At 39.1% G+C, this 21,606-nt stretch overlaps 1 protein-coding gene and 1 long non-coding RNA gene across 2 annotated transcripts in view; one reads left to right on the forward strand and one right to left on the reverse strand.

Moving 5' to 3' along the window:
- AFG2A (AFG2 AAA ATPase homolog A) overlaps window positions 1-21,606 on the forward strand; it is a 202,782-nt gene that overhangs the window by 80,541 nt on the left and 100,635 nt on the right. The window lies entirely within an intron of this gene.
- On the reverse strand, window positions 9,877-20,817 carry LOC132776871 (uncharacterized). The gene is made up of 3 exons (XR_009631639.2): window positions 20,653-20,817; window positions 15,626-15,696; window positions 9,877-9,931 (listed from the first exon to the last, which is right to left on the reverse strand). It is a non-coding gene; the product is annotated as an uncharacterized lncRNA (long non-coding RNA).

The raw sequence follows: 21,606 nt of genomic DNA on the forward strand, positions 1-21,606 counted from the left end.
AAAGTTTATTGGAAGGGATAGCACAGGTCTGTTATTTATATTAGTATTTTGGGAACTATGTTTCATGGAGGGAGAAATAGAGTAGGAGGATAATTTGCAGTGAGTTGCTGTAAGCTTTCAGGGCTGTATGGCCATGTTCCAGAAGCACTCACTCCTGACGTTTTGCCTACATCTATGGCAGGCATCCTCAGTGGTTGTGAGACTTCACAACCTCTGAGGATGCCTGCCATAGAAGCAGGTGAAAGGTCAGGAGAGAGTGCTTCTGGAACATGGCCATACAGCCCAAAAACTTACAGCAAACCAGTGATTTCCACCATGAAAGCATTCGACAACGCAATTTGCAGTGAGTTAGCACATAATTAAGCATGGTGCTTTCCTTTTGTACAATGGAAGTTGCAGATTGTGGGTTGCTTGGTACTTCTCACTTTTTTTGCTGGTGCTGATAAATTTAGAATGTACATATCCGTTCTGACTAACACTGGAGCAGTATTTGTAATATCAGCAGATGGCAGTCATGCCAAACATCAGTCAGTGTGTGATCATAAAATAGGATACATACAGGAATTCTTAAAGGTAGTTACTTCGTCAGGTAAGGTAGATACTTAGTGGTGATAGTTTAAGAGATTGTACATACTGAAAAGTATTACTCTGTATATCACTTTTTTGGACAAATTTGTTGGTTGTGTGGAATGAAAGGGGTAATTTTCAGGGAAAGTGTTCTGAGTAGAGCCATCTACTCGCATCCTATTGATCTGGATAGATATGTGCCTGTGTGTCGAAATGTGCCTTCAAGTTGTTACTGATTTATAATTTTCTTAGACAAGGGATACCTATAGGTAGTTTTGCCAGTTCTTTCCTCTGAAATATTTGGCTCTGGAAATCGACGAATGAGCCACGATCCCGTGATATGGGTGGTTGATGACGAACAATGATTTTTTGATGACGACTGACCATTGTAATTATATGACTGTATTTTGCTATTTTAATGTTTTAAGACCGGTATACAAAACTGCTAAATAAATAAATAAATAAATACAGTCAACAGTGTGCCCCCCCCCCCCCCCCGGTGGCATAGTGGGTTAAACCGCTGAGCTGCTGAACTTGCTGACTGAAAGGTTGGTGGTTTGAATCCGGGGAGTCGGATAAGCTCCTACTGTTAGGTCCAGCTTCTGCCAACCTAGCAGTTCGAAAACATGCAAGTTTGAGTAGATCAATAGGTATAGCTTCTGTGGGAAGGTAATGGCTCTCCATGCAGTCATGCTGGCCACATGACCTTGGAGGTGTCTATGGAGAACCCCTGCTCTTTGGCTTAGAAATAGAAATGTGCACCACCCCACAGAGTCAGACATAACTAGACTTAATGTCAGGTGAAACCTTTACCTTTACTTACAGTCTACAGTACCTGGTATTCATTGGTGGTCACCCATTCAAGTACACACCAAAGCGGACTCTACTTATCAAAAAAATTGGAATCAGAGGTCTGCAAATTCATTGTCCTTTTCTGTTCATAGCACATGGGGAAAGCACAAAATGAACTGGGATATCCCATGTATATTTCATCACAGGATCATGCTGTTCATTTTACGGTCCCAATTCAAGGTGTAGGTTATCACCTACAAAGCCCTGAACGGTTTAGGACCCACCTAGCTTTGTGACTGCATTTCCTTCTACGAACCTGCACGGCCACTTCGATCTCCCAGGGAGGCCCTCCTCTACCTCCCCCCCCCCCCCGTTGCAAGTGCAGCTTGTGGGGACGAGGGAGAGAGCCTTCTTGGTGGTGGCCCATGGCTTTGGAATTCAATACCTGGGGAGATTAGGCAAGTACCCACTTTGTCAGCCTTTAGGAAAAGCTTGAAAACTTGGTTGTTCAGCCTTTCTTTTGATGAATGAACAACAAATCCCCATATCATGACCGTTCCAGCATAAACTTGTCCTCTCAATGCACTTTATCTCATCCCCTAGCAGGAAATTAAACCCCATAGCTTGTCCCATCCATATTTCCCACCAGATAAACTACCCACCCAATCTCCCCTATCTCACCCAATTTCTCCTGTTTTTATCATGGCCTTTGGCCCAGCCCACTTTATTCAACTCTTGTTTTAACTTTTCATCTTATCACATACCCTGTGTTTTATCCCATTGTGTGATTTTTCTTTTATTGTTTGTATTTTATTTGAGTTATTATCTGATGTATGTATTTTATTTTTTAATTAATATTTTATTGAATGGATGTGGTGGGGGTACATAAACAATTTGATTAGATAAAATAAAATAAAGTATATAGTGTGTATACAATAGAAAATTGAGAGGTTACCGCCACCTAGCTTAAGAAATAATAAGAAGAAAGAAAGAAAGAAAGAAAAGGGAAAAAGAGAAGGAGAAAAAAACGAGGGGGGAAAGAAATAGGAGGGTTGGAGGGAGTGTATACATTAAGTTCCTGTTTCCTTTGACTTGAGTATATTTTAGTTTGTATCTGCTGTATGTATTTTATTTTGTTTGTTGTATCTGTCGGGCTTGGCTTCATGCCAGCCACCCCGAGTCCCTGAGGGGAGATAGTGGCGGGGTATAAATAAAGTTTAATAATAATTCTTATTCAAAAATCCATTTTGATTGATAGGGAAACAGCGAATTATGACATCAAGGCTGTCCATCAAAACAGATATGGAAATCCATGTGCAACTCAGTTGAGTTGGTTTAGTTTGCATGGGAAAGATGATTACATGTTTACCAGATTGAGATTTCTTTTCATTTTGTGTTAAACGGTTTGGGACCCACATGACCGCATTCCTGTGTACGAACCCACGCGATCATTTGGAGAGGCCCTGCTCTCGCTCCCGTCCCCTTTGCAGGTGTGATTGGGGGGGGGGGGGGCGAGGGAGAGGGCCTTCTCTGTGGTGGCCCCCCGTCTCTGGAACTCACTCCCCAAGGATATCAGGCAAGCCCCCACATTGGCAGTCTTTAGGAGGAGCCTGAAAACATGGCTGTTCCAGTGTACCTTCCCTGGATAAGGAAACAATGCCCTGCAAAATGTCCTCAGAAGCACTTTAACTAACCGTTGGGTTGGTCTCCCTACATTATCTTTTAAAACTCTCCTGCTTAGATACATCCTACCTCTGTTCACGCCCAGTGTTTATTTTAAAATTTTTAATTTATTACATCTGGCCCTGCCATAAGGTTTTTAATTCTCTGTGTTATTGTTTATATGTGAGTTATATTAATTAATTGTACTGTTTTACTTGCTTGCTGTTCTGTTTTTACTGATGTGTTGTTGGGCTTGGCCTCATGTAAGCCGCCTTGGGGAGTCCCTTTGGGGAGATGGTGGCGGGGTATAAATAAAGTATTATTATTATTATTATTATGAAATTGACATTCTTAGGTATACACTAGCATGTATAGGGTAGAAAATCTTCAGCGTGCGGTCCTCACTTATTAAGCATCTGGTCTTAGAAGCTGACTCAAATCAGATGAGAGTTGTAGTCCAGCACATCTGGAAGGTATGAAGTTAAAGAAGGTTGGGTTATGCATCTAGAAGGTATGAAGTTGAAGGAGGCTGTTTTTTTTTTTAAAATTGTGATAAAAACAAATAATCAGTTCAGGAAAAAAGGGTTATTATGGTGTAAAAATAACTAAACTCTGTTGCTTTTATGCTCTTTTTTGGAATGTTATGCACTCTTATTTCTGCCACAATCTCTACAGTCTCACTCTTCCTTAAACTAGTTTGCTCATAAGATTTCAACTCTGGTAGCTGGGTCATGAAAACTACTTAAAAACAAAAAGCTGGAGGAAATCCTATAGTTTTTGCATGAGTCAATGTGTTTATGGTGCACGTTCCATCTCATTATACCTAAGGGGTTAACATTATGCATATTAAACTAAGCAGCAAAGTTTACACTAAAGGTTATTTAACATTTACTGGCGGTATTACTGTACTTCCTGTTTGGTGCTCACAATAATAGAATTCTAAAAAGCTCCGTTTATATAAATACGCCGATTACATTCTAGGCAAGTACGTTCATGTCTTGAGTTAAACACGAATAGAATAATGTGTTGGAACACTGCTAAAGAAGGAAATCTTTCTGCTTCATAAATGATACCCTTGAAACCTCATAAGAACATTTGGAAATGACAGTCGTATATTTATTTTCTCTGCTTTTATCATGCTGGTTTAAGTGATGGAAAGCCATTGGGAGTGGCTAATCTTCACTATCTACTAGTAATTTAAAAAAAATGTCTTCTGTATTTTGAGAAGAGTTGACTGTATAATTGGTAGAATGTATTTGACTATGCCTGATTGGCTAAATGCATACAGAACAGAAAACTGAATTAAAGATGTGCAAAAAGTTGTGTGTATGCATTTGGATTCATGACTTTTTTTTGTAAAAATAAATCCATTGAGACCTCACAACCTCTGAGGGTGTCTGCCATAGATGCAGGCAAAACATCAGGAGAGAATGCTTCTAGAACATGGTCATACAGCCCGAAAAACCTACAATAATCCAAATCCAATGAGACTTTCTTACTTTCCACCTCTTCGTACCATTTGAAAATCTGCTCCAGGATGCTTTCTGTCACACTGGAGCAAATTGTGAGGGTGCTGGGGGTTGGAGGTGTCCCTCCTCCCAGAGACAGAGCATTTCTACCAGTGGAAGGCCAGGTCAGGTTCCAGGTCACTACTAAACCAGTATAATACCAAAGCAAACAAGTATAGGCTAGTCACTATGACAGTGAAAAAAATCAAGTGAATAGCTGTAGTTGGAAAGCCACAAGGTACAGTTGATCCGCTGTATCCACAGATTCTGTATCCACTAATTCAACAATCCACAGTTGAAAAATATTTTTTAAAAACCAAAAATGCAAACCTTGATTTTGACATTTTATGGAAGGGACATCATTTTAACTATGCCATTATATGTAAAAAAAAATTGTCGTGTCAGGAGCGACTTGAGAAACTGCATGGGACTTGAGTATCCATGGATGTTAGTGTCTACACAAGATCCTGGAACCAAGCAAGTGCATACCAAGGGCCCTCTATGCAATGTTATGCAAGCCATCCTTGGTAGACCACTTTATCATTAAGACACTATAGCACTGAAGGTTTTTTCTGTAGTCAGCAGTATTTCTTGACAAAAATAGATAGTATTTGCAGCCTTGGCACATGTATTTGATATTTATGAATTACTCCCCTGTGTAACCTTAAAAATTGAGTTTTTAAAAACAGACTTTGGAAGGGCATTCTCCCCCTCAAGAAGAGTCCTGAGGATGGAAAAGTGGTCTGCTCGGAAGGACTGAACCAATATTCATTTATTGGAAATGGTTTTGCTTGCTATGTTTTGTGAAACGTGATTGAACCTTTGAGTCAATTCTCAGCTTTACATTCTTCGGCCACATCCTACATGTTTAACCTTCTCAGTATGTGACATATAAAATCACATTTATAATATTTATTTATTTATTTACTATATTTATATCCTGCCTTTCTCAACCCCAAGGCGGACTCAAGGCAGCTTACAGCCAAGGCAATAATTCAATGCCTTAAAAACAATATACATCCAATATACAATTGAATACATTTTTCAATTAAAAATTAAATGAAATTAAAAGCATTAAAATATATAAAACATTGCAGTGACAACTATAAAATCATGGAATGTAATGGGAAGCAGCAAGGACAATGCAACCACCTCACTCATTACCCGTTTCTGCCGTTCATCCCCATGATCCATCTGTGTAGTTTCTGAGCAGTCAGCGATTCCAGGTTTTAACTAGTTTGTAAATTTTCAGTTCTACGTGCTTTACCCATTAACTCATGTTTTTTTTTAATTGCAGCATTTTAATTCCTTTTCTCTGTTCAGCTGTTAAAATGCTGATCCATATTTTAGTTTTCAGGCCAATCATTACACATAAATCCAAGTCCATTGGCAAAGGCTTGATTCTAAAGCCACGTTTTCACCCTACTGGAGCGACACCAGTAGGTGCATGCAGGTTGTATTAATTTGCAGAATAATCACAGGGTGTCTTAAACCTACACCTGTTGATAAACTCTACAAGCTAGCTGGCATTGCCCCTCCTGATGTGTGACGGGAAGTTGCTGCTAAATGTGAGGAGAAATATGGTTGAACACTGTGAAATCCACCCACTACATGGCTACCAGCCTCCTCCCAATAGACTCAAATCAAGGAAAAAGCTTTGTGAGAACTACCATTCCTCTTGGCGTCCCTCCAGCAACAGCAAGGGTATCCCTCTGGGCAGCTAAATCAGGAAATCCCAACTGGATAGCCCCCCGCAAGGGTCTTCCTCCAGGGGCAAACCAAGAATGGGCAACATGGAAGTCCCTGAATAGACTCAGAAGCGGAGTGGGCAGATCAAAAGACAACCTGGCAAAATGGCACTAAAAGAATCCCATACCTTGTGTGACTGTGGAGCAGAACAGACAACTCTGCATCTGTATGCTTGTCCATTGTGCCCTGCCTCATGTACAGAGGAAGAATTGTTGGAGGCTACGGACAATGCCATTGCTGTTGCCTGTTTTTGCTAAAAGGATATTTAGCCACCTGCACACCTTCTATTTTGTCAGTTTTATATTAATTTATGCAATGCTTTTGATACAAAATAAATAAATTAATTTCCAGTGAAATATTAAGACCACTTTGGAATATTATTTTTAAATTAGTGGTTAAAAAAGCATAAAGAATCTTTTGAACAATTAATACAAAATAATTTCAGCGATGGGTTAACATAGTTACCATGTGACTTAATACCATGAAAAAACTGAATATGCCCACAGTCCATTGATGGATTGATACTGGATTGCTGTTTGCTGTACAGAATGGGTATGTTCTTGAGGTTAAGAGCATGGCTCCAAGATGGCAATTCCTTTGTTCAAATTCTCAGTTCAGGCATGACTCACCTGACCTCATTAGCCAGGCCACATTCTCTTGAGCATCAACTTTCATTCTTTAATCTGAGGATAATTATACTCTCTAATTTACAAATTGGCATAAGTATCACTGACATCTTTTAACACTCAAGGAAAACAGTGTATAAATATTATTAATGATTCTTTTCTTGCCCTTACCAGCCCATGGTGGAATCACCAGTGGGCAGATGTTTTAATTTCATTTGGTTCCAACCAAATAGTATAATCTATACAGTATACCCTTCTCTTTATATAGAGCTTTTATAGATTAGTCTTTTCTTTTCTTTCTTTTTAGATATATAGAAATAATCAAACTGCCATTCAAGAATGTTTCTCTTGACTTCTTTCCATAGTTTTAACATCTATTTTAAAATAGACCTTAAACTGTATAGTGAAGAATATGTCGAATCCTGGGAGTTATCCATAATCTCTTATCCTTTTGTAAGGGAAACATGTCAAGCATTTCCTCTAGAGATATGAACATTTCCTTTCTCAGAACAAGCTTACTCAGAGGAAGGCTAACAAGTTGATTCAAAGACATTGGTTTGTTAAATATCCTTTGCTTGGAGTTCAGTTATTTCATTTTTTTTGGTCTAACCTCATTTCAGAGGAAACGTGGGATTCTGTGTGATATTTTTTGTGTCCAGATACTTGATGAATGTTACACTTTCATGTGCTTTTTTGAGAATACTATCCCATATTTATGACCAAGTGACATCTGCCTTATTATTATTATTATTATTATTATTATTAACTTTATTTGTACCCCGCTAACATCTCCCGAAGGACTCGGTGCGGCTTACAAGGGCCAAGGCCCTCACTAAAACAACAGCATAACAAAACAACAATAAAACTCGAAAAGCAGCTGGTAATTACAAAATAGTTAATATAGTTCATATGAATGTTGTACTAGCCATGTTTATCAAAAACATACTAGAAAGTGAGACTTTTAGAACTAGACGGGGGGGGGGGGTCCCTATTGGTTCTCCTGGATCTCTCAGCGGCTTTCGGTACAATTGACCATTGTATCCTACTGGGTCATCTTACTGGGATAGGACTGGGAGGCACTGTGTTACATTGGCTCCAGTCTTTGCTGGAGGGCTGTACCCAAAAAAGTGGTGCAGGGGGATTCCTGTTCAAATCCCTGGCCATTGACCTATGGGGTTCCTCGGTGTCCATTTTGTCCCCTATGCTGTTTAATATATACTTGAAACCGCTGGGAGAGGTCATACAGAGTTTTGGAGTACAGTGCCACCTATATGCAGATGACACCCAGTTCTGCTCCTCCTTTCCACCAAATACTTCCATTCTCAAGTTTGATTGATTGATTGATTTATTTACTGTATTTTTGCCCCACTCTTATCTCAACCCTGTAGGAGACTTAGAGTGGCAATGATTCAATGCCACAATACACATAAGCATACAAATACAATAAATATTATACATTAAAATCAATAAACAGACATAAAACCATAACATATCATTAAATAAACTGCTAAAAACAGACACAGAACCCGAAATTGTAGTCCAGAAGCCATTCCAATCAAATTGCAACTACTTCATAGCTGCCTATTGCACTGTACTACTCTCTGAATGCTTCCAAAAAAGGCTAAGTTAGATTAGTAAGACCATACCCCATTGAAATAAAAAACCTCAGTCATCTGCCTTTAAAAGTTCAAGAATTTGTCTAGTTACTAAGCGACACAGGTTTAAAATGTGAGTCTCCTTAAAAAATTCATTAGATTAATTTGGGCTTATGATTATGACAGAATTTCCAGCAATTTCAGAAATGGTTCTTGTACTTCTCCCATTTTGTATGGTGTATTTATGTGAAGTCATGTTTGTCGCAGCTATCGTGTCACTGCTTTCAAGTTGGGGTTGATTCCAAGCATCCAAACCCCCTTTGCAGAAGCTGCACCCGTTGCCCAAGGAGAACAACCAACAGAAAACAAACTGTCTTCCAGATAAAGAAATGTTTATATACAATAGTCACAAAAATAGTTTCAAGCCTCAATCCTCCAGCAAACCTTTCTTCAGCCTCTTCAGCAATCTCTTCTTCTTGCTCTTTGTCTTGTCATTCTCTAGCATTCTCTGCATTCTCATTACTCATTCTCTTCTCTCCATTCTCTACAACACACAGTGCTTAGTCCCAATTTGTAGCATCTAAACTATTACAGGTGGCTTAACAGTTGCTCTCCATTGCAATGCTTGGACATGGTCCTTACAAATACTTACTCACTTTTTCACTTAAGAAATGACTCAATTGATATAAAACTCTGACAATGTTCTCAGCATTGACAATTATTAAATCAAAATGGTGATCAACTCTGAAAAACGGTTATTTATTTATTTATCATATCAGAAGTGACTTGAGGGTACAGTTGTAATGTATTTTTTTAAAAAAACACAAGAGTTTAAAAACTTGGCATTATACTAAATGTTCTTTGACCAGAAGCTGCCCACTTGTAGTGCCTCTGGTGTTGCTGTAAGGAGGCCCTCCATTGTGCATGTGGCAGGGCTCAGGTCACATTGTAATAGGTGGTTTGTGGTTTGCTGTTCTCCACCCTCCCATGTTGTTGACTTCACTTTGTGGCCCCATTTCTTAAGGTTGGCTTTGCATGTCGTGGTGCCAGAGCGCAGTCTTGTCAATGAAAAACATTGAAGATGTATTGTCGAAGGCTTTCATGGCCGGAATCACTCTCAACAAAAGATTCCCCCCAGGCGCTTCCAAGCCATTGAATGCAAATCAAGGTGATCAGCTGAAACATTCACAGCTAGCCTCAGCAAACAAAAGTCCTTTGTCTCACCCTGGTCATTCCACAGATATATAAACCCATTTTTCCCAGTTCCAACAGACCTCATTACCTCTGAGGATGCTTGCCATAGATGCAGGCGAAACGTCAGGAGAAAAATTGCCTCCAGAACATGGCCATATAGCCTGGAAAAACCTACAACAACCCAATATTGAAGATGCTCTACGTTTTGCAATATCAAATGTTCTGCCAAGATTTGATCCTTAATGTAAAAATAAACAAAGCACATCGATCTTATTAGTATGCAAATTTGTTTTAGCCTTTAATAAAAGGTAAACTGATATGTTTACTATTGTTTAAGATGTCTTTATGGCTTATTATCCGTACATGTTTGAGTTGTATACATATTATATGTAAAATATCTTTCTCATGCAAAAAGGGTTCACAAGTGGAAAAAGTTTAAGAAACTCTGCTGACACATAAAACATACTATAATATGCCATATTATACTATACTATGCACCATACTTATACTGTACTATACCTTTACCATCCTGAATCCAATACAAACAGTGCTTATATTCTAGAAAAGCTATAGAAAGAATACCAATGCTTAATTCTGTCTCTCAACATTCCCCTTGAATCTGGAAGGCTTTCTTTCTGAACTTCTTGATGTGTGAGAGAGATCTGGTGGTTAGCGAGGGGTGAAAGAGATAAGCTGTGCACATGCTCAGTGACCTTTACACATTTCTAAATCTTGTTTTCTTGATGCGACATTAAGAACATATGATATGGCTGAGGCTTGGTGCAAATTGAACATTTAACACAGCAGTGAAGAATTCCATTTTCATGTAATGCACAAGAGTGGCTTAGCTGCAGGAAGCAGGAATACTGCTGTGGGAAAACAGCTGTTTCTTGTTTGAAAGAGAGGAAGTTGCAGAGTTTGGTGCTCCTGCACATCCTGCAACATGCTAAATAAAATGATATGTAAGCATCTCATCTCTAGTATTAACATATTTGATCATGAGTTGTTTTTTTTTTAAACCCAACTCTATTCTGCATTTCTGTGAAATTCGGGGCAGCTTGAGAAGTCACAAATATGCATTCATTGTAACTAAAATTAAAACCAATACTAAACAATAAAAAAAGCAAAAGTTAAAATTATTAGGATCAAGAAAATCATATCAGTGACACTTAACTCTCACTTCACTTTGTTTAGTTTGAGCTACCAGTGTAATGCTATGGCAATAGTATAGGAAGTTGTAAGCCGCCCCAAGTTCCAGAGGGGAGAGGGGGTGGAATATAAATAAAGCATTGTTATTATTTGATGTTGTTTTTTATTCGTTCAGTCACTTCCAACTCTTTGTGACCTCATGGACCAGTCCACGCCAGAGCTCCCTGTCGGCCGTCGCCACTCCCAGCTCCTTCAAAGTCAAGCCAGTCACTTCAAGGATGCCATCCATCCATCTTGCCCTTGGTCAGCCCCTCTTCCTTTTCCCTTCCATTTTCCCAGCATCATTGTCTTCTCTAAGCTTTCCTGTCTTCTCATGATGTGGCCAAAGTATTTCATCTTTGCCTCTTAATATCCTTCCCTCCAATGAGCAGTTGGGCATTATTTCCTGGAGTATGGACTGTTTGGATCTTTTTGCGGTCTAAGGCTCTCTCAGAATTTTCCTCCAGCACCACAGTTCAGTATCTTCCTTCGTTCAGCCTTCTTTATGGTCCAACTCTCACATCCATAGGTTACTTTGGGGAATACCATTGCTTTGACTATGCGGATCTTCATTGCCAGTGTAATGTCTCTACTCTTCACTATATTATCGAGATTAGTCATTGCTCTCCTCCCAAGAAATAAATGTCTTCTCATTTCCTGGCAGCGGTCTGTGTCTGCAGTAATCTTTGCACCTAGAAATACAAAGTCTGTCATTGCCTCCATGTTTTCTCCCTCTATTTCCCAGTTATCAGTCAGTCCGGTTGGCAGAATTTTGGTTTTTAAAAAAATGAGCAACCCAGCTTTTGCACTTTCTTCTTTCGCCTTGATTAGAAGGCTCCTCAGCTCCTCCTCGCTTTCGACCATCAAAGTGATATCATCTGCATATCTAAGGTTGGTAATGTTTCTTAACATTATGTATTATTTGATACATAACAAGATTAGTACACAGCAAACAAGAACACTATGCTGGTTTTTGTGTTTTGGATATTTCCCAAGTGTCTAGGACTGTGTGATGTATGGGTGAATAATGCGTTCTGATCTGAGTGGGGTGACCTTTCGCAGCTGACATGGTAATTTTGTCAGAGCCGATTTCTTTTTAGTGCAGGCCAAAGTCTTTAGACACTGAACCCACTGTGCGGATCACCATTGGGACCATCTTTCCTGGCTTGTGCACCGTGTATGTTTTTCCAGTTGCTCTTCAATCCTGCTGTCGTCTTGGATTGCAACATCAATGATCAATACCTGTTTTTTTCCCCACGATCGTGAGGTCAGGAGTATTGTACTCCAAAACTCTTGTCAGTTGGAATTGTTGTTGTTGTTTACAGAATAGAACTGTCGCAATATAATAGGAATTTTAAAAGAGGAGGGATACTATAGTAATATTATAGTCAATAGTTTGACTTTTTGTGAATGTCATTGTTTACGAACTTTCTTGGATCACTAAGCCCTCCAGGGTGATTCTGTTGGAATTTGATCACAGAGTCATGCCTTCATTTGTGATTTTTCATTGTCATCTAACCCCATTGAATATGGAGGACAAACTATTATGGGCAACTCGACTTTAGTTTCACAAATCACATCAACAACGTACTTGGATTTTTATAGGACCGAGTAATTAGTATAGGCAGAAGAGTCACTGGGGAATCGTAGAGTTGGAAGAGACCAAAGGGCCATTCAGTTCAACTCCTTGCCATGCAAAGTACTCTTGACAGATGACCATGGTTACTGTAAAAACATCCAGAGATGGAGACTCTGCTGTGTTGGAGCATGCAAGGAATCAGTTAGTGTATGTGTGTCAAATATAAAATAAGATGCATGATGCTGATTGGTCGGGCAATGCCTGGGGAGATGGCTGAGTCTGGAACTTTTGGACACCATAACATTTTTGTTCAGGCTTGAGTTATGCAGGTGCAGAGAGAGAAGAAGAGAGAAGCAGGGGGACACAGTTTCATGAGCTGCTGAAGGACTTTATCCACATGGACAGAAAAAGACCATTTTAAATCTCTCATAAAGGGACATTATGTGAGTTGATGCAACTGATCACATTGTACATATGTTGTTCTGAACTATGAAAAGTAAACTACTTGTTCTTTATTGTTCATCTACATGGCATATTTTCTTTCTCTGGCAAGGCAATGTGTGGACTGATCAAACGTGAACTACATGTGGTTTACTTTACATTATGCCAATGCTCCAGGGCAGCATCTTCCACTGCTGTTGGGACGTTCTTCCTAACGTTTAGGTAGAATCACTTTTCCTACAGTGTGAATCCATTGATCCGTGACCTGGTCTCTAGAGCAGCCACAAACAAGCTTGCCCCCTCCTCAATATGATACCCTTTCAAATATCAAACAATGCTGTCGTGTCCACTCTCAGCCTTCAGCCAAACATATCCAGCTCCTTCATAGGCTTGGCTTCCAGACCTTTTACCATTTCGGTCACCCTTCTCTGGATCTATTGAGACAAGCAGGGCTATGCAGAGATGACAAACTCCATGTCTCTGTAGAAACCATTAGAAACAGAGTGAAACCAGATTGCCAGAGCTTGACATCAAAAGGGTGATAGTGTAGCTTTTAAATTCCCTCCTCCGGGGAAAGCCAAGAGGAATACCTTCAGGATCAGGATTAATCTTTTGCAGCAGGGTGATGATGGCTTAAAGGTTCAAATGGGGACACAGTAAAAACAGACCATGAGCGTATAGTGGTACAAAGGGGGCCTGTGGGTCAACCAGACTCATCAAATGAAAAAAGGCAATTTCATTTCCCAGTTTTAGTAAGCATAACTAGACTTTGGGAAGTTACTAACAAAATATCATCAGTTACCCCTGCATATCTGAAGCTGAGGAGTTAAATCAGGAATTAATGGGACTTTTTATATTTTCTGCATTTTTCTCTTTTGTAAAAGTAGCCAAAATAGTTTTGTTATTTTGGGGATACAGACACTAAAGGTTTTTCATTTGGCAGCCTCAAGCACATCATGAGTTGACCTTTTGAACTAAGGCTGGATCCTCACTGACATATGAAGCAGTTTCAGAATGCAGATTAACTGGATTATATGGCAGTGTAAACTCATATAATCAGAGCCCCCGGTGGCGCAGTGGGTTAAACCCCTGTGCCAGCAGGACTGAAGACCAACAGGTCGCAGGTTCAAATCCGGGGAGAGGCGGATGAGCTCCCTCTATCAGCTCCAGCTCCTCATGCGGGGACATGAGAGAAGCCTCCCACAAGGATGATAAAACTTCAAAAATCATCCGGGCGTCCCCTGGGCAACGTTCTTGCAGACGGCCAATTCTCTCACAACAGGAAGCTCCTGACACGACAAAAAAAAAACAAAACAAAAAAAAAAAAACAACCAAAACCCTCATATAATCCAGTTCAATACATCTAATCTGCATCCTGAAATTACATTATATGGCAGGGTAGGTCCAGTCTCAGTAATCATTCTTCTCTGCCAAATTGTGATGCCATACCCCCATAATAAAAGTATTTAGACTTTATCTTTACACTGTAAACTTAATGACATTTTTTATCATTGGGCCAGTCACACTTTCCCAGCCTCAGAGGAAGGCAAAGGCAAAAACCTGTTTTAACAAAATTTGCCAAGAAAAACCCATGAAAAGTTGTCATAAATCGAAAATTATTTGAAGGCACATATCAAAATAATAGCAAATTATTTTTCATAGCAAGTGCATTTAGGAAAATAATCATTTTGTTCAGAAACATTTTTCTGGTTAAAAATATTCAAGGTATATATCATAGAAACAATCAGGGCTAGCTAATCACCTCCCAACAAAGGATTCACCTAAGCAGGAAGCAGCCAAGCCTTGAAGCTGCAAGGCTATTCAATGCTAATCAAGGTGAGCAATTGCAGAATTCACACTTGTCTCAAACAGACAATAATAATAATAATAATCTTTATTTATACCCCACCACCATCTCCCCAGTGGGGACTCGGAGCGGCTTACATGAGGCCAAGCCCAAACAACAAAATCGAATAATATAAGAGTTCTTTCTCCCACCCTGGACATTCCACAGATATATAAACCTCACTTGGCTTGTTTCCAACAAGCCTCACCACCTCTGAGGATGCTTGGCATAGATGTGGTTGAAACATCAGGAGAGAATGCTTCTGGAACATGGCCATACAGCCTGGAAAACTCACAGCAACTCCATGATTCTGACCATGAAAGTCTTCGACAACCCATATATCTTTCGTTTTCTATTTGCCAATGCATACCATCACAGTAATTGAAATAAGCCTTCCTAATTGAAGTAAATTAATTTGTTTCCCACGTTTGCATGGGTTGGTTTTCTCTGATGCCTGTTTCTCTTCTGTAGTGATCAATGCAGTAATCATATTTTTTTCCTCTGGTGGTGGAAATGGATTACAATGGGAAAGTCTTTGGCAGAAAGAAAAACACAGAAAATATTTGGTGCAAAGTGCTCGATTGATAGAACATGGTGTGGCTCCTTTAACCTTCTGCCAATCTTCATGACAGAAGACAATGTAAACGGTCTTCTCTGTGATGAACATTTCATGGGAAGCCGTGCGTTTTAATTGAGTCAACTTTTCACATCTGTTCTCTGTCATGACAACTTCCTTACGGAACTGGGGCGAGGGGGAAAGAGGAATGAACTGCCTTCCTTTTTCTTCAAGGCTGCCTTAAGGGAATTGTGAGTTGCTGCAATTTAAAAACAGATGCGAGCGCTGCAATTTAACATAAGACAAGAGTGCTTCTACTTACTGTTAGGCATCTGAGTTATTTTCAGCCAAATTGAAATCCTGAGGCTAATTCCAAGTATTGTTTTATCTCCCCTAAAAAAAAATAGATTGCTAGTGGTAATTTTGGAGAAAAATATTTGTAGCATTAACCTGGACTTTTCTACATTTTGCTTTAAAGGCAAGTTATGGAATAGGGAGAGGCTTTCTGCCTGCTATGTTGCTCCGGAATCTTTTGCACAAAATTAATTACAAGTTGTGAATTTTAAAATTGTCAACACAAAGACAACCTAAGGCTCATTAGCATTTATTTTTATATAAACATCCTGGATAAGCTGGCATTCTCTATTAGTTGCCATTGCAAAACTATGGATGCATTTACACTGTAGAATTTTGACACCACTTTAACTGCCATAACTCACTGCTATGGAATCATGGGAGTTGTAGTTTTGTAAGATATTTATCTTTCTCTATCAGAGGGCTCTGGGGCACAGAAAACTACACATTCCAAGATTCATTGCACTGAGCAATGCAGGTAAAGTGGTGTTAAGCTGCATTCAATGTTATTAATTCTTTTATTAAATCAGAATTATATAATGCTGTAATGATAATAACACTTTATTTATATTCCGCCTTATCTCCCCAGTGGGACTCAGGGTGGATCACAGTACACATACACGGCAAACATTCAGTGCCATTTATGGATAGACAATACAGAGACAGACAGAAACGAAAGGAGGTATGTTGTGTCGATGTCCAGCTTTTTGGTGCCTCGGAAGGTTGTGCTTGAAGCCAGCCACAGGGGTGCTGTTGCTCCATCTCCTGTGATGAAGAGTTGTCAGGACTTCCTCCTTTCTTTTGATCACTGAGCATTTTCTGATCTTTTTTTCCTTATGGTGTCCTAAAATACCTCCCCGCTTGTTTTAGTGTTACCTAATTTCTCTAATTACAGCTCAAGCTGTTTTCAAGCAGCATAGGTCAACAGTAAGCTGAGTTGACATTTGGCAGCTCATGCCGATCCAGAGCTTTGAACTTGCAACTTTTCGATTGGTAGAGCTTATCATTGCTTGTGATTTTATCAGCTGTGCTAAAGCTGTGTAGCTCCATGGCAAAAAGTAATGTTACAATTACTATTTTATGTTGTGCAGTATAGTATGCCTTTCAAAATAATCCTCTTGTGTATTGTGATATTAAAACATGACCACAGAAGTTTTACATAACTTAAAAGTGAGCGATGAACACATCAACATTAGCTCCACCATTAATTAAAATGGAAATTACAATCAAGAAATCAGAAAAAAAAGTCCGGGCTTAGCACAGATGCCGGGCTTAGCACAGCAGGCTAGAGGGACTAGTGCTAGGGAATTTGCTGATGAATTGATGCCTTTAGGTGATGATGCCTTTAGGTGATGATGCCTTTAGGTGATGATGCCTAAATGATGCCTTTAGGTTTTATGCTTATGTGGTGGAAGTCTTGGAGTTATATTTTAAAAAATGTAGATAGAATTTTACAGTTGTGGAGAACTGAAATTGAATTTAATGTGGCAGGGATAGTGAAAGGAGGGTTGTTCCCGCAAATCAGAAATGTTCCTAAGTAGCATATTTCATTCCCAGTTTTCAGTCCCAGAGCTATATTTTACTATTGCCATTCCCTTGCTATCCAACTGTATACTGTTACAAATATCCCGAATAGCTAAGAAGAAGTGTAATGTCAATTATTAAAATATAGAAGGAAAATTTAAAAGCACAACCACATAGAACCTCTAAAGATGCCAGCCACAGATGCAGACGAAACATTAGGAGGGAATGCTTCTGGGACATGGCCATACAGCCCGAAAAACTCACAGCAACCCACAACCATTTAAATTCTATTTTTAAAAAATAAATATGAGTAATGTAAAAGGGATTCAGAAGCCCACTGAATTGTTTTTCCAGATTTCTGAATCGTAAACACAAATGGACTCAACAGATTCTGTTTGGGTGTACAACTTTTGTGCACTTTGTGTTGAATTTCTGAAGTTGTGGGAAACACAGATATCGTCTTTGATGATGATTTTTATTGTTGATGATGATCTTCAGTTTCATTTTATTCTGATAGTCTGGTTATAGGACCCTTGTTTGAGGCCCTTGTTTCTATTTCTCTGTCTTCTTGGTCAGATTTTCAGCTTTGACTCTTCAACTCTATTTAACTTTGCAATTTGCCAAATGGGAACATTTGAGTTAGCAATTATACATGAGTCGTAGAACGGAGACTCAAAGGTATTTTTGTTGATTGTAATGTTTTAAACAAAATACCCCAAGTGTTGTAGGTTGCGTATAAAGCTTTAGTACATAACTAGCATTGGGACCTCTGCCTGCCTACTTTCTTCCTTCTCCAGCTTTGATAGAGTCTAACTTACATTGCCTCCATGGCAACATAGTTCTTTCTTTTCCTTCTTCCCTCCCCCTCATACACATGATGATGATAATCTATATAAATAAAAATGTAATGTTTGTTTGTGGGATTAACATAACTCAAAAAAACACTGGACAAATTGACACCAAATTTGGACACAAGACACCTATCAGGCCAATGAGTGACCATCACTCATAAAAACACCGAAAAACACAGTGGAGGAAACTATAAAAGCAAAAAAAAAAAAAAAAAAAAAAAAAAAAAAACAAGCAAAAAGACGCTATAGCGCATGTGCAAAAATGACTCTCCCTGGCAAACAAAACACACAATAGCATATCCACACTATCTTCTGGACTACAGCTCCCAGTATCCCCTAGACCAGGCCCTTTAGGAAAGGAGGACTATCCAAATGCATTGCTTCCAAGATGCAAGCTTTCTTCTTGGATTTCTTTGAGAGCTCCCCAATACCTGTATATTTCCAATTTCCTATTCCTGGACTGTACCTCCCAGCAACCCTCCAGATAGATAGATTAGATAGAGATAGATAGGTAGGTAGATCGATCAGGAGAACTGCTGGGAGTTGTAGTCCAAGAATAGGTAGAGAAGGAAGAAAGGGGAGAAAGCAAAAGGGAAAGAAAGGGGAGGGAAGGGAAGGAAGAGGAAGTGAAGGAAGGAAGGAGAGAAAGAAAGAAGGAGAGAAAGAGGGAGGGAAGGTTAGCCACAGCAACGTGTGGTAGGTACAGCTAGTAATAAGAATAAGAATAACAACAACAAAAGCAACAACTATCTTTATTTATATACCACCCTATCTCCCTAAGGAGACTCAGGGCAGTTTCCAATATATAAGGAAAAACATTCAGTTGCCAAAAAGGAAAACCATACAGACAAATTAAAATTAAAATAAACATCATAAACATAGGGATGTCATCTTTTTTTCTCAATGACATCACAGAAGGCCATCTCACCTAGGAACAGCAAATCCAGTGACAGCATGGAGGGTCACTTCACATAACAACAGCCTTTGTGGTACAAACAGAGAGACAAACATACACACATACACACACACACACACACACACACACACACACATATATATATATATATATATACACACATGCATACACACACATACACTTTACTATATGTGACTTAAGGGGCTGTGGTGGTACAGCAGGTTAAACCTCTAAGCTGCAGAACTTGCTGATCAGAAGGTTGGTGGTTTGAATCCACAGATGGGTTCAGCTCCTTTTTTTAGCCCCAGCTTCTGCAAACCTATCAGTTTGAAAATATGCAAATGTCAGTAGATCAGTAGGCACTGCTTCTGTGGGAAGGTAACGGAACTCCGTATTGATCACATGACCTAGGAGGTGTATCTGGACAACGCCGGCTCTTCGGCTTAGAAATGGAGATGAGCACCACGCCCCAAAGTTGGACACGACTAGACTTAAAAGGGGACACTTTTACCTTTTATATGTGACTACTAGCCTAAAGTTTTTTTTCCCCTGCAGTTGGGATAACTGTAAATTATTTAAAATAATAATTGTTATGCTATAACTATTTCTAAACATCCTTGCTTCTTCTTCATAACTTCATAATTAACATCAGTAATATATTGCACCGCAGTGGATATAATACCATATTGTGAAAGTCTGAGTTTAGATCAAGTCCTCCAGTGACGAAAAATTTCAAAACGATTAAAAAGGGAGAGAGAGAGAAAAGAAAAGCCAGCAATGTAAATTATACCAACTTAGCTACTTTTGAAGTGGTAAGTGCTGTCTTATTACAAAAGCTGCTTTTCTTTGCCTTTGTTCTGTCATTACCCAGGATGAGATTGTTGTTTTATAAACAGTGTGTGGTGTTGGGTGCCAGATGAAAGCATAGCCAGGAGATTAGATTACATTATCAAGGGAGAGACACAGGAAGATGCGTTGAGAATGGATCTGCTGTTAACCACCAGGTAATTATCAAGGTCCATAATTATAAAGGGGAAGCCTCTCTTTCCCAAGTCTGTTTTAAATGATAGATGTGATTAAGAGCAGATTGTTTATTTGAATGAGGACACAAATCCAGCTTGTTTTTCTGTACATTTTGCAGCTAAAAAGGTAAAGATATGGTTAAAAATCCCTTTGAAATCATTGTCCCCTCAAAACAGCATGCTAATTTCTAAGGCAGTGTTGCTATTATATAGTGCTGATATTGTAATGTTATATAGGTATCCCTCAGTTAACAAAATAGGTGTGTTCCTGAGCATTCTTTCATATTATTTCTTTAATAAAGTATTTGATACTCGAAGAAGTAACATGAAAAGATTAAGGATATGCTCCTGCACCACAAAGTAGAACATGTTTCAACAGACTTTTTATCCCGAACTAACAATATGTACTTGTGAAAGAAAACAACTAGATCAGGGGAACTTTTTATAAGTAAATGGAAATATTGTGTACCTTCTAGAGATCATCTGAAAGCCTTTTTCGGAATGATTTTTGTTTTTACCAGGCTCCATTTTTCTTATGATTTCCACACATCAATCTATGCTTGCTTTTTGATGTGATGGCGATAGTTGGTGAGACTGGCCTATATGACCTTTCTTTTGCTCTTTGTTTTGATGTTCAAAAATAAACACGGAGTAAGAGTTTGTAGAGCTAGCTGCTGTTTACCTTGCCTGTTGTAGGAAGTCGGACTAATCCACAGAATGATCATCTTCACCAGAATCTATAACTTTTCCTTGATCAGGCTTTATTGCATTGTTTACTGCAGACATGGTGTTTGTAGGCTTGTGTTTATCCAGTCCTCCTTCATCATCCTTCCAATTCCAAAATGGCCAAAGCACTTTCTGTGGGCAGGGAACAAGTAGAAAAGGAGAAAGCTTAGTAGGCAAAAAAAAAGTTATTAAAAAGTGATTCCTAGTGAGATGCCTTTAACGAATTGTGCTTCTAATATCTAACAGTGAGTGTCTTGCAGTACCCTTCCCTTTTTAAATTAAAAATATATCCAGTCCTTCACAACTATGGGCTTTACTTTTGTGGATTACTCACAGATTGTATTAATATGTTCTGTCTAGGAATCTCTAGGTCCTACAACATCACTCTGCTAGGGGTTGAGCATAGATAGAGTTGCATTGGAGGATCTAGATTTCTAAAGATAAAACACTTTTCTCTCTAGAAATCTAGAGAGAACATTTGTAGGTCCTCCAGTGTAAGTTTATGGTCAATGCCTACCAGAAATTGACCAGTGAGTTGCACTGGAGGACCTAGAGATTCCTAGCATAGTGTCTTTCAGGTAAAAAAGTGGATTTTATTTATGTTTCTTTCCACTTTTGTGAGGATCTTCTGGAGAGATGACTGTAATAAGTAGAAGCATTAAAAGAACCCAATCTAATTTACTCCCTACAAAAAGTCCTGCTACTTAGTGATTTCAAGGAATTAATAGGTAAGATTGGTGGAAAGAGGGCCATTCTGTTTAAATTGATCCTAACATTGACTGGAAGGAAAATGAGAATACATACATATATTTACATAGGACTCGAGTAGTGCAGCAGGTTAAACCACTGAGCTGTTGAACTTGCTGACCAAATGGTCAGCGGTTTGAATCCAGGGAGCGGGGTGAGCACG

Source organism: Anolis sagrei, chromosome 5 (assembly GCF_037176765.1).
Source record: "Anolis sagrei isolate rAnoSag1 chromosome 5, rAnoSag1.mat, whole genome shotgun sequence".
NCBI lineage: Eukaryota > Metazoa > Chordata > Lepidosauria > Squamata > Dactyloidae > Anolis > Anolis sagrei.